Raw genomic sequence first — 16959 nt, 5'->3', positions numbered from 1 at the left:
TAAGCAAAAGACATAGCGAGGGAAATGATGGAGTTGGCACCAGGGAGCAAAGGTAGAGAAGGGGAGTGATGAGTTTGGAAGAAGAGTTCAGCAAAGGCCCTGGATCCAATCATCAGACTGTTTTTGAATCTGTTTTTCATTTCACCTAAAATAATGTTTCAATAGTCCCTTGCTCATAGCTAAGCACCAACATTGGTCTTTGAATGGGCTCTCGGTTTGAGCAGAACACTTCTCTGTGGCCCCATATGAACTGTGCAAACTCACTGCAGCTGTATCTTGGGGAACAAACCGTTGCTGGATTAGCTGACCTTGTTTCACTCCCAAGAATTATTCAGACTTTTGGAGATGTGGTTTAGAGCTATAGACACTTGATTGTTTAACATTGTTTGAGATATTTAAACCCAAAGGTGACTGAAAAGAGACTTTTGTTGTTTTGGTTGTGTGGATATTTAGTAAGGGAGCCTTGCATCAGTGAACCACATTATTAATGAATTGAATGATCAATGTTATGTTTACATTGAGAGTTTAGTAACAAATATTGGTTGGTTAAGTTAGACAAGACTGACATGCCATCATAAGTGAAAGCAATACCAAAGGTAATTTATCTAACCATATATATACTGTATAATAAAACACTACATTTGTCATTTCTATTTTCTTTTTTTTTTTTTCTTTTTTTTTTCTTTTTTTTTATTGATTCCATTCAGCATTGTCCCATTAGCATTTAACATCTCACATATATGTTTTTCACATATACAAAACTTACAAATATTTCACAACCATTTCTATTTTCTTAATAATTGAAATCAATATGTAGTATCCATTCTGTAGATGTAGACTAAAGGAATGACAACAGGGAGCAGTATGTTATTTTCTTTGCATCCCTTGTATCCTTTGGAGATACAAATTCAAACCCTGAAAATGTTTCTAAAACTTCTTAAAATAGTTTTTAACAAGCTGACTTTTTTTCAAAGCTTATAATTGATTTTAGGGTAGAATTCTCATTCATAGCTTTAAAATAATACTATGGGACACTGATGTGAAAGCCAGGAGGTGTATTGGTAGCAACCATCATAAAAATAGGATATATTACTATAACAAATTATAAATGAAATTCCAGCTCGGTCCACAGTAATTCTCATAAGAAATAAATTATTGATTAGGATCGATACAGAGATAGTTTGAGTGATACAAAGAAACAGAAAAACAGTGAGTTTTACAAACTGTGTGAGGTCTCAGTGGTAGCGGTGTTTACAAGAACTGCGCAAGAGGCACATGCAAAAAAAAAAAAACCTGCACGCAGATACAGTACAGTATAGTCACCCTTCATTACAAGCACATACAGAAGTGTCTGACAAGCACACATGGTCCCATCAAATGCACACATTGAAACAACCATATGTGTAAAATTCTTCAGAGACAAACTTGTTTTTTAGAGACAGACCAAAAATACTCAACAGCAGCTGAGTGTGCACATTTCCTGCGAACACATAAACACGAACATAACTTTCCTCCAAAGACAGAAACAAACACAAATGTGAAGTTTCCCCAAAAACACAAACTCGTAAATACACGTGAAGCTTCTAACAAATTCAGAACAAAACCTGCATGAATCAAGCTTTTCAAAAACTCATAAAAATATGCGTAAAGTCTCACATGCACACACGTGCGTCTGTCTGCCTCCCACATGCAGTGTTTGTGACGCATAGGAAAAGTCATTAGACTCACACTTCCTCTCTAAACTGAAAAAGAAGAAAAGACCGTCTTACATGAAACACACAGGAAATGTGTGGGTGACTGCCTGTATATGTGTTTGTGTCCGCTTGTGTATTTGTGCACATGCATGTGAATGTCTCCTAGTCTGAAGTTGTGCCCCGAGGGCTGGTGACCAATGTCTTGTAATTGCTTGCTTTGATTGCTTTCATTGAGTAGACTACAGCTACAATTACAGCCAATTAGAAAACACAGCTAAGGGTTGGCCTGCTCAGCAGACAAAGTTGATCTTGTGGGTTCAGCATTCCAAAGCCTCTCCCCCCAATTTCCAGATTTAGACTTAACTGAATTATATTTAAACCGCATAGTACCCACAGTAATTATGTAATATCCAATACTTTATTGGAATAATTACCATTTTAAAATATGCAGCAAAGGTGGACACTGTAAGATTATTCTGCATTTCACAAAACTGTCTGGACAGGCTAATTACTGTAACAGGATGGCTGATTCACCTTGATAGGTAGCTCTTATCTTATATTTTGTGTGCTGGATCACGTTGGACTTGTTTTTCAAACAAGGCAACAACATGTAAAACATCTTAACTCATATAACTGACTTCACAAGTTTCATTTCTCCCTTTGCAAAAGGTACAAACAGTTAGAGCTTCTGCTTTTTAATGGAACGTGTCCTAATTGTGTAACTAATCACTTGACATATATATATATATATATATATATATATATATGTATATATATGTGTGTGTGTGTGTGTGTGTGTGTGTAAGCCTATACAGGAGCTATGATTTTGCATAATATCCAAACCAGCACTTTGTTGTGTTTCTGACTGTGTGTGGGAGCATGATTATGTGTATATGTGTCTGTATATCTATGTGGTGTATATGTATGTTGAATATATACATGATCCACTGCAGCAGTTGGTGAAAATGGGTGAGACAAAGCATCAAGGAAGACAGGAAGACTATAATGGAAATAGGGGCTCATAGACATCCAAAGCAACGAAGACAGAAATGGAGCAAAAGACAGAAAGAGGCAGAGGGTGAGTCCTGGGGTTTGGACATCTGCTGAAGCTTCAGGAAACTCAATCACTTCATAGCTGAAGGGGGAAGTGTTACCTGTCTAGCACTAAATCATGCCAACATACAGTACCCACACACACACGTGTGCACACACACACACACACACACACACACACACACAAACAATGTCGTGAAGGCAACACAGACAGGTGAAGGAGAGTTTTTCTGACTTACATGGGACAGAATACTTCCCCTCGCACACGTACACACTCACACGCACTCATCTCCTTCATCTCTACCTTTTTCTGCCATGAACATCTGTCACCTCAGCAGGATCCAAACTGTTAATAAACATGCAAAGGCATGCTCGCGTTCATGCGTTTATACACACACACAAACAATCTCTGTATCTCTCTCTCACTCTATCACACATACACATCTCCTTCAGTCAAAATAGATGGCTCAATTTGGCCCACTCTCCATGTGTTACTGCTTCAGTATTTTATCTCTGTCTGTCTTAATACACACCTGCACCCTCAGTCACCCAGCATAGCTAAGACATCCTCATCTCTGGTTTTTTTATTGTCTTTTTTCACTTTTGGGAGACAGAACTATCCATGTTTATACAATAAGTCCATACTGATCAGTATGCAATTTAAATCGCATTATGTCGTAATAACTAAGACACCTGTTTCCTTTAAGATTCCCTGGGGTATAACTTTATTCACTGCTAACAGCCAACAGTCACTCAGGTGCTGTTTATTAGCACGTAAGAAGGGAAAAAGGTCTGATGGTGCAAAGTTCACCTCTAAATGTTCCACACAGAACTGGAAATCCCCCACACACAGCAGACACAAAAACATGCAGGTGTTACTTACTGTAATCTTTACATTTTCAGCTTTAGGGTAAACCGTTTGCATTGCACTCTTCAAAGGGACAGTTGTAGTGATTAGGTTCTAATATTTAATTAATTAAAATAGGTTTGGAGGATGTGTGTGTGTGTGTCCCTTTTGCATCGTGTTGTTCTATACTGGTATCAGGATATAATTTCTGTTTAAAGAGATAATGAGTGGAAAGTTCATTGCAAAGTGCAAACCAGTGACGCAGGTTGATAAAATACCACCAATGTTGGGCCTAAAAGAGTGTAAAGCCTGTAACACGTTCAACATTAATTAATTTAACTTTTTATGTATAAACAAAAAATCTGTGAGGTTAACTATGGATGATTATTTGTGGAACATTTAGAAAGTTGTCCTGGTTACCCACTCCAGGCTGCTCCAGGCTGCTGTGGTGTTTCATCTTCTTCACTTTCAAACTTGGTTTTGTAGGATTATGAAATGATTAGGTCAACATTTCCTGTTTCTAACTGTAAACAACCTACACAAAGATGGGCTGCCAGTATCATTTTGTGAGAACTGTTGCAGCTGAAATGGCAGTGTTGACTGTGGGAAACCGCACATAGTTGGATGCACAATGAAGGTGAAGTACCAACAGAGGTAACCCTCTGTTGCAATTTTTCATTTGTCAGTTTCTTTGAATAGTTTTATATATTCTGGGCCAGTATAGCTCTCCGCCCTGCATTGTATTTGTACATTTACTTTACTCCCTATTCCTCATGTTGCAGTCTGGTAATACAAAGCTGTTTACATTTAACATGGTGTTGTTATCAGGCATTTCTCTAAAACACTGCTAAATTACATGTATATTTATAATTTGTATATGTTTTTTATGCATTCAATATTACCATCTAATTACATCATAAATGCAGGGAACACGGTAGCTGCAATTTAAAAGGTTATTAGTGTATATAGCCAGTAAAAAACACATTAGCTTAGTGCCTTACCCTGGCAATCCAATTCCCCTGTACATTCCCAATGTAGAGGTCTGGAGCCAGTGAGGATTCCTCCAGTGTTAATTAAACCGTCTGTCTTGGAGAGAATTAAGGTCGTGATCTCCCAGACCTTGCCACTCCCACACTCCCTGAGAAGAAAAGAGAGAAGAAAAAAGACTTAATGAAGAACTAAAAGGATGAAATGACTTAATGAACCGCCAAACGAGGCCTGCGGCCGTTTAATAAGGGCTTATTAAAGCTTAATTAGAGCAATAATCCAGCTTGTTTGGAGTCAGTCAGTGTTGACTTGTGGCTGATTGTGTTTTTATGGCAACTGCATAAACAAGGAAGCATTGTCATTCCACAAGAAGGAAGACAATTTCAGCAGTGTGCTTGTGGTGCAACAAAAACGTTATTCCAAAAATGATGGGTGAGAGTTTCAGGTGACCTTTCAATCACATGGAGGCCCTTCAGTCATCGTCTGATCACATGTTGAAGTCTGATTCAAACACTCTCCCATCTCCCCCCAATTAAAACAATTAAACCCAAATGAGATATAAATACATATATGGACTATAAACATGTTGCTCTGTGGATGTCAAAATAACCCCTTTCACCAATACTTAACAGTCAGATTTTCAGCTTCTCAAAGGCAATCAGCTATAGCTTTGTCATACATGATACCTTCATATCCCCATGTAACAGACGGAGCTTAAAGCACCAGACAGTTTTACAGATCATGTTATCAGATCCGATACGAGGAAGTGGCTTTATGGACCTTGGCAAATGAGTCACGTGGTTTCAGCCAGCAGACTCCTTTCCTCATCGATTCAAAGACAATACACAATGTTTCCTCTATCGACATCAGCGTGACTCACGTGAGTCAGAGACCCAGCTGCATTGTGCCTAAGGACACATCTAAAGAGAGTGTAAAGTATACAGTGCACTTGAGGCATTAGATTTTCATTATTCAGACAGTGATGCCATCACCCCTTAGAAGACTGAGTCAACCTCCCGGCATGGTGTATCCTACTTGTATGGGCATGCCAAACTGCTCTTATTACTATAGCTCTCTGCTCTGTCTTTTAGAGTGATTCATTATATATCAGTGATTCAGATTTGTAATGCCCACAGGCCCTTGTATGGTTAGCAATATCCAGTGGTCCCAGCAATGAAAGCTGTTACTCATCCTTCTTCCAGATCACGTGCGAACCCAACAGATGAGCCTGTCAACCTGAGCCAAACTGTATGTTTATGAAATGTTGATTCAAATGAACTAGATGATAATGTGGCCCAGTACTGTATGTGCCTGAAAGAGAGGTAGTGCATGCAGCTAGAGGATCTAGGTAGCTGTTCACAACTGCCCCTGACTTTATTGACATCAATAGTATGCTGTAGGGTGGTGTATTACGTAAAAAGCAGGCCAGGAAAAGACTGACTACATTAAATGCCAAAGACATCATCATATGAACTGTGATCTGTATAGAGCAGTAGACCCTCATGATCAGGACTTGCAGGTTAAGAAGCGGGCACTTTCTCTATCATACCAACCCATAGAGCTAACAGTTATGATTGAATCTTGCCAGTACCAACGTGTTAGTAGCATAAATATAATAATCGAAATGTACTGAAATGGAGTGGGGCCTGGTTGAAGTGACTAGCAAGTTGCAAACAGCACAGCCGAAAGTGCTCAGACTGCTTGTCAATCAAGCTTCCAATCATAGCTCTCTTACTAATACATTCTTAACATTACTATGTTTCCCAGATCCCCTCCAAGACAAACATTAGAAGGAAAATTATCTATTGAGACTGTAATGTTGATTGATTTGACTTTGTGTATAAAAGGCAGAGGCAGGGTTGGATTCAGCATCTAGTGGTCATTAAAGGAATTGCAGTAAGGAAGCAATTAGCCAAATACAGTGTATATGTGTTTGTAAGTGGGTGAAAATGACTCAAACACCCATATATGGACAAAGAAAAATAACACTGACACGTGTTTAATATACTGTATATATGACTCAGATGGCAGGCACGTGTTAACTTTTCTGATAAAATGACTTCTATAAAATCAATAAAAGTGACAGGCATAGATATTTACTGCGGTATTATTATGAGTACACACTCTCACACCCCATACTGACACATTAAGTGATGTATTTTGCCAGAGCTAGATTTAAGCAAGATGACATCACATAGCTGTCCGTGAAAAAACATCACTTTGCTATAGTTGTGTGTGTATGTGCATGCATGAGTGTGTCTCTGGAATTTGGGGCATTTGGCATTTTTCTTTCAGTGGCACATCATCTACCACAACTATTTACACACACACACACACACACACACACACACACACACACACACACTCTCACTCCTTAGGAAACTGCTGACAGCTAACAAACACACACCTTTCTAGCGCTGTGGTCATCATTTCCCACCATGCTGCCACTTTCACGTTGCTAATCCACCAGAGGAGTCCTACACTACTTAAGTCAGTTAGCATTACCCCAGCCAGTAGGAATTCACTCATTTTGCCTGTAGCACTTTGGTTTTAGTTAAACACAGCTGAATGATTCCATCAAGCACTTATGGCAGTTGACTCTCTGCTTCCAAGTTTTACTAATTTACTTCCTACAATCAAAACCATTTGGAGGGTGGAGGAGGCTTAGTACTCTGTGTTTAGATCCAAACATGATGGGTTTTAGGTTTTTAACCTCGAGCTCTCCAATGTCGTTATGATTAATCAAATGCTTTCAACCTTCTCGTGTCCCCATTTTTATATCAGTTTCAAGTTTAACAATATGTTCCCATTGTCTGGGAATTATGTCATTTACCCCAAGGGCAGACTGAAGTCACACTCCAGAGGGTTATTAACTGATTTTAGACATTACAGCGTAGATACACGTGGAACATTGCACAAAGATGTATGACAGCATTTCACAAGGAAGGTTTGGACTATTACAGTCACAGTTCATGAGCCGTGTCTCTGGTAAGGCTGCTGCTCTGTTAAAACACTTCAATCCCCTCCATTTATTTCCAGAACGCCAAACAGCTGACAATTATTGCAAAAGGGCCAATGATTTCATTGTTGTCATATATCTCCCCTCTTCCAGACATATGTCAATTTTTTGTCAGAAGATTAGGGATGCCAGTTATTGTTCTGCGGCATGAGAATGATGTCAACTTTCGTACAGGGCCTTTTCTGTGCAATGTAGACTGCAAAGCAGCTGGCAATTCCTGCACAAATGCCAACACATCACATCATTTGCAAAACTACTTCCCTGCTCTTCAGCTCTGTCAGTTGTACCCGGGAGAGTTATAGACAGGGAAAAAAAGAATGATGTCATCTTTCCAACAGGACTCTAATTCTCAACGTATTATACTAGTGCGCTGAGCTCTGGAAGATGATGATGATGATGATGATGATGATGATGGTGGTGTTGGTTAGAGCGGTGTTGATGATGATGGTGCTGGTCAGTGCAGTGGTCATGGTGGAGATGACAATGATGAGGTAATCTTCCCTAAAGCCTTTTTTTCCTTTTAGTTTAACAACATGAGCAGTTCACCACGTCTCTCTTGGTAGTGCACTTGTAGAGGAAAAACCAGCGCTCATATGACTTCAGCTGATTTACCTCTTTTAATCAAAACTCCATTGCTGAGTGGGGCACTAGTACTCCTAATGTCCTCAGTAATGTATCTATTAATATTAATATCATTAATGTACCATGAATTGGAGGGGAAATTAAGTGTACTTTGAATTATAACATGATTTGTTGGTCTTACAATGTTCACCAGAAAATCCTATCCCATTATCAAAATCAAATGTCTAATATGTTTGAAACACACGCAGCAGTAAAATGATAGTAATCTGAATGAGTAAATCATTTGGTCAGTTGATAATGTAATTTGGTCCTGTATTATTAACTGACTTTTCAACTGATTTTTCTCAACTAATTTTTGCTGAAATGTATATGAGCAATATTGTAATAGGAATAATAATTAAACTCTTTCTGCAATGTTACATCATCAGATAACACATATCGTATATTGTATATCATAAACACACAAAAACACACACAAAGTTATGGCATTGTTAGGCAGTTTTTACATCACAGTTGAAACATGTCTCTCTTGGGTGTTATTAATATTTAGTATCTGCTATCATATTTTATATTGTGTTATTTGTATTATGTTTACTAAAATAAAGAAGGAGTTCCTTCTTCTTAAAGCTGAGCAAGAACATACAGGACCAACACTCTAACCCTAACCTTCTCAATCACAAGTTGACATGATGAAAGAAACTAAAATTATTAGGCTGTTCTAGTGTCATCATTACTTCCCCCCCAAAAAACAATTTATGTGGAGTTACAACTGTAGGCTCCAGTGAAGAAGCAGTGCATCCTCTATTGGCTCAGCACTGATGAGACACTGTGCTCACTATTTGTATTACCGTCAAAAACAATTACTTCAACATGCTCAAGTTTCAAATGTGAGTGAATAACTGTATATCATCATGAAGCCATACCCCAGACAAACTGTAGACATCATTGTTTCCATTGTATTCAATCTTTTTTGTAATTATCACTTATTTCCAAAGATTCCCTGCTATTTTCCAATTCCACCCCTGTGTGTTAGTTCTAAACTATAAATTATGTCACTCACTCTGCCACTGGGCTTCTCGCTCATTATGGCTAAACTGATAACACATGCAGAGAAGCTTTTAACTGTTAGAACATTTCAACACTAAACAGCTGACTATGTCAGAGCTTTTAAAGGGCTAGCACATCAAAAATCAATTTGAAGCTGAAGATCAATGTGTTTAGCCATGTTGTAGTAAAACACATCAATACAGGCTGAGGGGTTCAAAGCTCTTACTAAAATTCAAATCTAACACAGTCTCATACAAAGATTGGAGTTATCATCCCTGTTTTAGTGTAGTTTTGTACCTTTCCAAATGGTGCACAGAAAAGCCAAGTACTCTAAAGCAGTGTTGTTTCCATTGGTTTCGGTTGTTTTCAACAATCTCTCCCATTTCCTACATTTTCCCAGTTACACCCTTGTGTGTTAAACTATATCTACTTTTACACAGGGCATGATGTCATTCTGCCTGCGGGGCTTTCCCACATTCGTGGCTCAGCTGATAACACATGTGGTGGAAAACTGTTAAAACACATGGGTGTGTAGCAGTTTTGAACGCCTAACCCATATCAACCTTCCCTGAGAAACAGAGTGAGTAGGGGGTTTGGCAAAGAAAACAGGTCCCTTTTCCCCCCCACCAACAACCATCAGCTTTAAAGCTCATCTAGATTGTGATTACCTTGGCAGAATACAGTAACCAAGCCCATGTTGTTGCAGGCAGGCTACAGCTGTGCCTCACTCTATAAACCCCCCCAAAAAACACTTTATAACCATTCCCCTTACCTTGCTGATTTACAGAACTACAAGCTGCACTTGAATAAATCTGCAGAAGCGCAGGCCCTTTTAAATGGTCAGGGTGAAGCTGTTGAATTCCACACACTGTGGTGCCTGAGAGTTGTTTGACACCAGTGTAAGTTGTGGTTGCTCGCTTTATCCACACTGCTGTACAAACCAAACACTGCTCCACCAGCAACCCAGTGAAAAGTCAGATGCTTTAACTCAGTTAATCGGTGCTGTGAGTCAGGTAAACTAAAGTAGACATACATAAAGGTATAACCTCTGATTCACCAAACTGGTCCTCTGTGATTCTGCAGCACACCCGTAGCCTATTGTTATTCCGTGTCAAACACTGTAGAACTAAAGACAGTATGGTGAAAATAGTAAATATAGTTCCATGCAGCTGTTCAACATTAATTCAAAATAATACAGGGCTTAGCTGTGTAGGTGGGGGAGGGAAGGACACTCTGAAATGAACTCAAGTCCCACTGGGGCACTCACAGGATAAGCTCAGCTGATAGGGACCCTCGAGAGGAAGTTGGACTTGTTTATGAAGGAAATGACATCCTTGGGCTTAGATCAGACAGTGACCTCATGCTGACAAGATAATTAGAGAGAGAGAGAGAGAGAGAGAGAGAGAGAGAGAGAGAGAGAGATTTAGTTTGGTTGCAGGAGTCACATGTACAAATGAAAGGTGACTGAGTGCACCAGGGCTATTTTAAACCAAAGTTGAGTGCCTAATAGACTTGGTAAATGGCTCCTAAGCAACACGGCTGATTTTAATTGGATAATGTCAGATTAATGGGCTGTCTCTTGATTTGCTGGCCTTAAACAAATATTTAAGGTAAAAATGGCCAAATTGTCTCACTCTGGAAGAATGTGAGGAATGTGTTGCACCAGTTGCCTTGTATCTTCAGTGCAATGCATACTGTGAAGTTTGATTATTACAGAAGGACAGAAAATGAGCTGTTTTCTCAGCAAACATTCCACATTGCAAGCATTAATGCGACCCGTGGTAACGATTTATTAGCACTGTGGGGCACTGTACAACCTGTGTGTCAAAGCCTCAGATCTCTGATGCAATTTGTGGATTGAGATAATGAGCACAAGCAATAGAAAGATGAAACTATATTCTATTAAAATTTCTGAGTTTGAAGAAGACCTGGTGAGGAATTTCAATGAATGTCTAAGCAGAAGATTTCATTTTCTTGGACAACCTCAACTCCAGGGGGATTTAGATAAACAAGATTTTCTGGAAAGTAAAAATTATTAAAAGATAAGCAAACTATTTCTGTTTCTGTATTGTACAAGTTTTTTTTTTTTTTACTTTTAATGTTGCTGTTCCAAGCCTATTCAATCACACAAGGGACCATTACAACTTTCCAAAACAACATTTTGTTGCTCTGCACTTTCTATAAACTGCTCTGTGACGACCTCTAATTGTCCCGGGGATTGGGACAGCGAGATTGAAAATAAAAATCCTTCACGCCAAAAAAATTACTGGAGGGGTTTTGGAGAAGCTGTTGGACCTCCCAAGAGCAGAGCTGGACTAACGCCCAAAAACAAAGCTTGCTGCTGGGTTAAGGATGTTAGAATATGCCCAGGATTATAGAGCCAGAGAGCCAGAACATGCCCAGGGACAGTGGTGGAAAACTAATACTGATTTTGGCTAAAGAGGGATACTGGGTTGTGTGAGAGGCAGTTTGTTCAGTGTTGTTAGGATAATGACAGTATTCAGGGGATAAAAAATAATGGATTTTAACAGGGGGAGTTTACTGTAAGCCAACAGTAAGTTTATAGTGCAGACAACTGTTTTCCCTGCTTTATCCATGAGTGGTAGGCTAGATAATTAAAAATGATCAGCACTGCTAAAAGAAAAGAAGTGTTATATGGTCAATTTTTCACTTGGTAGCACAGTAAGGCATAATGATCAACAGTTAAAAAAGCATTGATGATGTCAAAAAAAAGAGTTGTGTTTTGTGGAAGATTTACAGGGGCTGAAAGCAGGCCTTTTAATAAATGTAAATCACAATAACAGCACAAAGAAGGTTTCAATTTAAAAAAAAAACACATCAAGTGAAATATGAGAATTAAAATGAAAATAATCACTGAAAATCAGAATTTTTATCAAAAGGGACAAATAACTAAACATAGTTACACTATATGGTCACTGCAATGGGCAGATTACTGTCAGTAACTTTTAGTAAAACCCTAATACTTTAATTATAGTCACACCGTATAAATTAACTGCACCATAGTACAGCATTTAAAGTATGAGGTATAAGAACAAAACACAATACCCAACTAGACTGTTGGCAGAGGGCAAAGAAGACAAAAAAGGTTGATCTATATCTTATGGGAAAGCACAAAAGTGCTCAAGCAGACTCAAGTAGGAAGTTGCTACCTGTGTGCGTACAACCCTGTCTCCTAGAAATTATGTTTACATAAAACTAATTTGCAACAGCTAATGCCTTTTGGAGGAAATATAATGTCGCCCAGATCACGTTTTTTTAATCAACACAATGAGGAAATGCTGGTAATTTATGTAATCTCAAAATGATACTGAATGTACTTCAAAAGTAAAATCTTAACTGAGTATGTATTTCATTTGTTTTCTGCCATATTACAGAATGTTGCGATAAGATATCTGCTCATAGTGACTAAAGCTTTTTCAAACAGCATTAGGGAAAGATAAAGGTTTTGGTTTAATGGAGAGAAAGTCAGCAGTGATTTAAAGTAAGAGACACGCAGAGTTTACTTTATTGAGATTCAACAACAACCATATTTTTTGACTTACCTTAACCAAAGTGCATTTGTTGCCTGAACCTTACCACAGGCAGGTGTCAGAGTCCTGTGCTTTGCATGTTCGCCGTCAACACATTCTCACTCCCATCTCGTAAAATACGGACGCTTGGTCAGGTGCCTTTGTCATTATTATTGACGCTAAAAGTCTTCTTTTGCGTCATATAACGCGCGTTAACTGAACGCGCTTGGTCGGGACTATTGGCATCCCTTTTAACGCAGTTAGATTAAGAAAAAGCTTGTGGGTGGGCTTACGTTTCCAGGACTCGCGGGAACGGGACGGTTGAGTTTAGGGAAAGGTCGTTGAATCGTCGAATGGTTAAAGACACATGCAGGACACCAACCCCGGTCTCCTGGGTGAAAGTCCTGTGTTTGGCCCATCCACCACCCCGACCAACTTCCCTACGCGGAATTTCCCCCTTACATACTATTTGCTAAACCCCGTGTAGCTGCCTGCTCTCTCTCGGTACGTTCTACAAACACGCTGAAGGGCGCTTTTTTCGTCGTTTCAGACGCTGACAGCCACTGTCCAAACGTTTGTATTTTACGAGTGAGAACGGGTTGTCGCCGTCCACCCCAACCACCTCCCTAAGATGATGTAGTTGTTTAAAACAAAAAATAGTATAAATGTAATTTATATTGTAGGGAACCTTTCACTGTGAGTTTGTGGGTTTAATAATTATAAAGAGGTTTCACCAAACACTTAACTTCTTGGGATAATAGTGTAATATTGTTTTACAGGAGATGGTAGGAATTAGTAAGCAAATACCTTTAGGGTATTAGGTTTATAAGATTGTATTACATTAATGGCCACTATTGTGATTAGCAGTAAAGACTACTTTATTATGGTCATGCACTAGTCACAGGAAGGTTGATGCAGGTTCAGGGTATTGAAGTACCAAAAAATAAATGACAGGACTTAATCAATCAATCATTATAATCCCTTGAATGCACTGCACATGACATACCAATGTTCATAGTATGAAGGTATCTAAAAGTGGATTTCTTCTTAAAGTTGCGCACTTTCATTTCTTAACATTAATTTTTTTCAGCCAATATATTCCAGTGTATTTCTTATGAACACATTCTTAAAGGCCTGTCAAGGATTATCTTTCCAGGTCTCACGGCAAAGAAGTGGAGTGAGTTAATTTACACAAACAGAATGGTCCCATCTGGCCTGATTAACATACTACATTGCTAATGCTAACTTTTAATGGTGTGATCATCTCACACGCTCATTTTCACTGAATCCTTAATGCAAAATTAGCATATTACAACAACATATTGTCTGTCACTAGCCCAGGGGCCCGATGCAAGGTGGTGTCACATTCCATTTTTGTCTCACTGTAAGCTGCAATTCGAACAATGAACAGAAGTGTTCATTCAGACACATTGAAATATATATAAAAAAAGATCTAAAAGCATGTGTCCTCGGACAAGAATTTGATTTGATTTGTGGCTTGTTTGGCATAATTGTCAAAGTCAATCAAACCAGTGATGCATTGCTGATGTTTTCTCTTTAGAGTACATTCAGAATCAACACAAGAGCAGTTATAATGTGTATCCAGATGAGTTGATTTTCTTCCCCCTGTGTTCTGTTCAACGTTTCTAGGAGTATCAAAATGCATTTTGAGTAGGCCTATCTTAAAATGGCATGGATTTTGCTCTCTTTAAAACAGCAGAACCATTTAACTTTTCTTTTTCAAAAGCAGAGACCTTTCCAGGAAAAGTATGATGTGAGATTTGATATCTAATCATTGAAATGCATGCAGCACAGACTACAGTCTTACTGATCTACCCCCTACACACCCACCCGTCCACCCCTACACACTGTCCTCTGCAGAAACTGTCGCACTAATAATAAGTCACAGCGTTTCTTCATGCAAGGAAGAGGAAACATAAAATAAAAATGCAAATGCCGGCAACAGCCTTTTAATGTTGCTATAAATCACGAAGGACCATCAAAGGTAGCTGGTAGCTGTAGTGGAATAACTCCCTCTGTTACACACACACACAGATAGATAGATAGATAGATGACATGCAATTGGACAGTAGATATAGTGCCACTTCGGCTAGCCATGCCAAAACACTTATTTATGAACTTTAATATTCAATGGAAAATAATCCCAAAAAGAAATAGCACAATGTGGTGTCAACATACTGCCGGGAAACACAGTGTTTTTAAGCCAGAGAGTGGAGTTGACTTTGCGGCGAAAAACAAAATACTTTCACCCAGGAAAGACTCCTTCGTTCCTCTGGAAGGTTTTAATCCAAACCATGATCTTTTTCCTAAACTCAACTAGTGGTGCGTAAACTTATCATGAGGCTAACTTTTTCTGGCTAAACTCTACTAACATGGTTCTGGCATCTGGCGGTGCCTGTATCTGGCTCACAGTCACCTATTGGCAGCTAAACAACTGCCGCTAGTAGCCGGCATCCCGGAGCTCTGTTGTGGCTAAAGACAAGAAGCAACTGCCAATCGGATTTTATCGTTCTATGGCACTATAGACTGTTCACGTTACAGCGCTTTACTTAGTTTAAAATACTTCTATTTTAGGTAGGCTATATAATATATGGTCTTTTGGTAAAGTAGCATTGATCATTTTCAGGAGGGCATACATTTTAGATTTAGATAGATAGATAGATAGATAGATTCAAGCTTTGATGAGTGTATAGACACAGGCCTCAGCTTAGACCACCATTGGAGCTGATAATAATCACTGAAACAGAGACAGACTTTCTTTTCAGCCCAGAGAACTAGGTAGAGAGAGAGAGAGCAGAAGACAGGTGATGAGAGGGAGGAGGGAGCCAGCATATTTCACCTCTATTCACCTGCTGGCATGGCCTCTCAAAGAAACCTTTCATTAGACCTTCAGAACAGTCAGCTTAGTCTGTCCAATGCCGTCAATTTAGCTGTCATATTACACTAGCTCACTTTCTGCTCTTTCATCTCGGGGATTTTTCATCTCATGATTTTCATATAGCAGGATTGGCAAAAGAGGTGCATGTACGAAAAAGCCTCAGAAGTCCTACCATCTAATACATCAGTTAAGTGATTTAAGATTTGCATGGTTAACCTGTGCACACCTGAATCCACCCTAGCAGAAAAAGTGCTTAAGGAGGTAACACCTTGAAAGAGAGTCTTTCAGCAATTCATCAATTTAAAAAAGGTGACTCTTCATTACTTTAGCTTTTATCATTCAGGCATATTTGATCTAATACAATCTGTTACTCTTGGCAAAACAGCTTTAAAACGCTTCTGCAGGCAGTGTTTCCTTAAATGTGTTCCAGTCCTTAAAATGGGCCATGACACATATTTTATTGAAATATTCTTAGCACTTTTGAGGGTTTTTTTTCAGGTTAGGATTGACAAAGAGCTAAACAGCCAATGTTTATTACAGTTTTTTGGCTTTTTGGATTTGGGTCGGGCTAGGCTCGATCTGTTGAGCTTTGCTGCAGATATGTGTGGTTCACATATGGGATCTCAATGGGTCCTTTCAGAAGGTGATAATTTAGTCTGCCAACACCTTCTTCTAAATCATTAACTTTTGGGAAAGTTAGCCAAGCCAGCTTATTTTTTCACATAGTAGTGAGAGGAATGCTCCATGCATACACAAACACAGGGAGAGAGGGAGTAAGAGAGATACACAGTACAGAGAGAGAAAGAGAGAGACTCTCAAAGCTCTCACCTTTAAATAGAGCACATCAATAACCTTCTGATGTTGATGTAAGACTTGAGAGGATTGGCTGGTTTCCCTTTCCACAGAACAAGCTCAAACTACCCTCCTGTTTCTCTCAAAAGTGTTTTAGGCCACCCACAGATCCTATAGAGACTCTCTATATACTCAACAGCTAAATAGTGGTGTCAGCAACTTCTCATACCATCCTGCTGCCTACCTATTTCACTCTGTCTGGTTTTAAACTGACCTTCACAGCTTAAAATAATTTTATGTTAAGTGTATAGTCAATAATGAAACACTATCTTATCTTCATCTTAACATTTTAGGCAGACTTCCGTTTCCTAAGAACTGCCTACCTGTGACCAATTTCAACCCAGAATTTCGCCAAAAGGCAATGACTTTGGAACTATGACTGTTGTTTTATTCAAACTGAGCAGAGCTGGTAATCCAGAGACACCATAAAACCTGGCAACCCCACTGGT

At 39.0% G+C, this 16959-nt stretch overlaps 2 long non-coding RNA genes across 3 annotated transcripts in view; one reads left to right on the top strand and one right to left on the bottom strand.

Annotated features, from left to right (window-relative positions):
• Window positions 1-9546, top strand: part of LOC118496128 — a 44797-nt gene extending 35251 nt beyond the window's left edge. Inside the window, exon 4 of the long non-coding RNA XR_004898591.1 lies at window positions 8788-9546. This is a non-coding gene — a long non-coding RNA (uncharacterized LOC118496128). The remainder of the gene's footprint in view (window positions 1-8787) is intronic.
• LOC116049216 overlaps window positions 1-16959 on the bottom strand; it is a 95399-nt gene that overhangs the window by 36079 nt on the left and 42361 nt on the right. For both annotated transcript variants that reach the window (XR_004104835.2, XR_004898590.1), the window contains exon 3: window positions 4596-4732. This is a non-coding gene — a long non-coding RNA (uncharacterized LOC116049216). The remainder of the gene's footprint in view (window positions 1-4595; window positions 4733-16959) is intronic.

This window comes from Sander lucioperca, chromosome 10 (genome assembly GCF_008315115.2).
Source record: "Sander lucioperca isolate FBNREF2018 chromosome 10, SLUC_FBN_1.2, whole genome shotgun sequence".
NCBI lineage: Eukaryota > Metazoa > Chordata > Actinopteri > Perciformes > Percidae > Sander > Sander lucioperca.
This window is presented reverse-complemented; position numbering and strand designations above follow the sequence as displayed.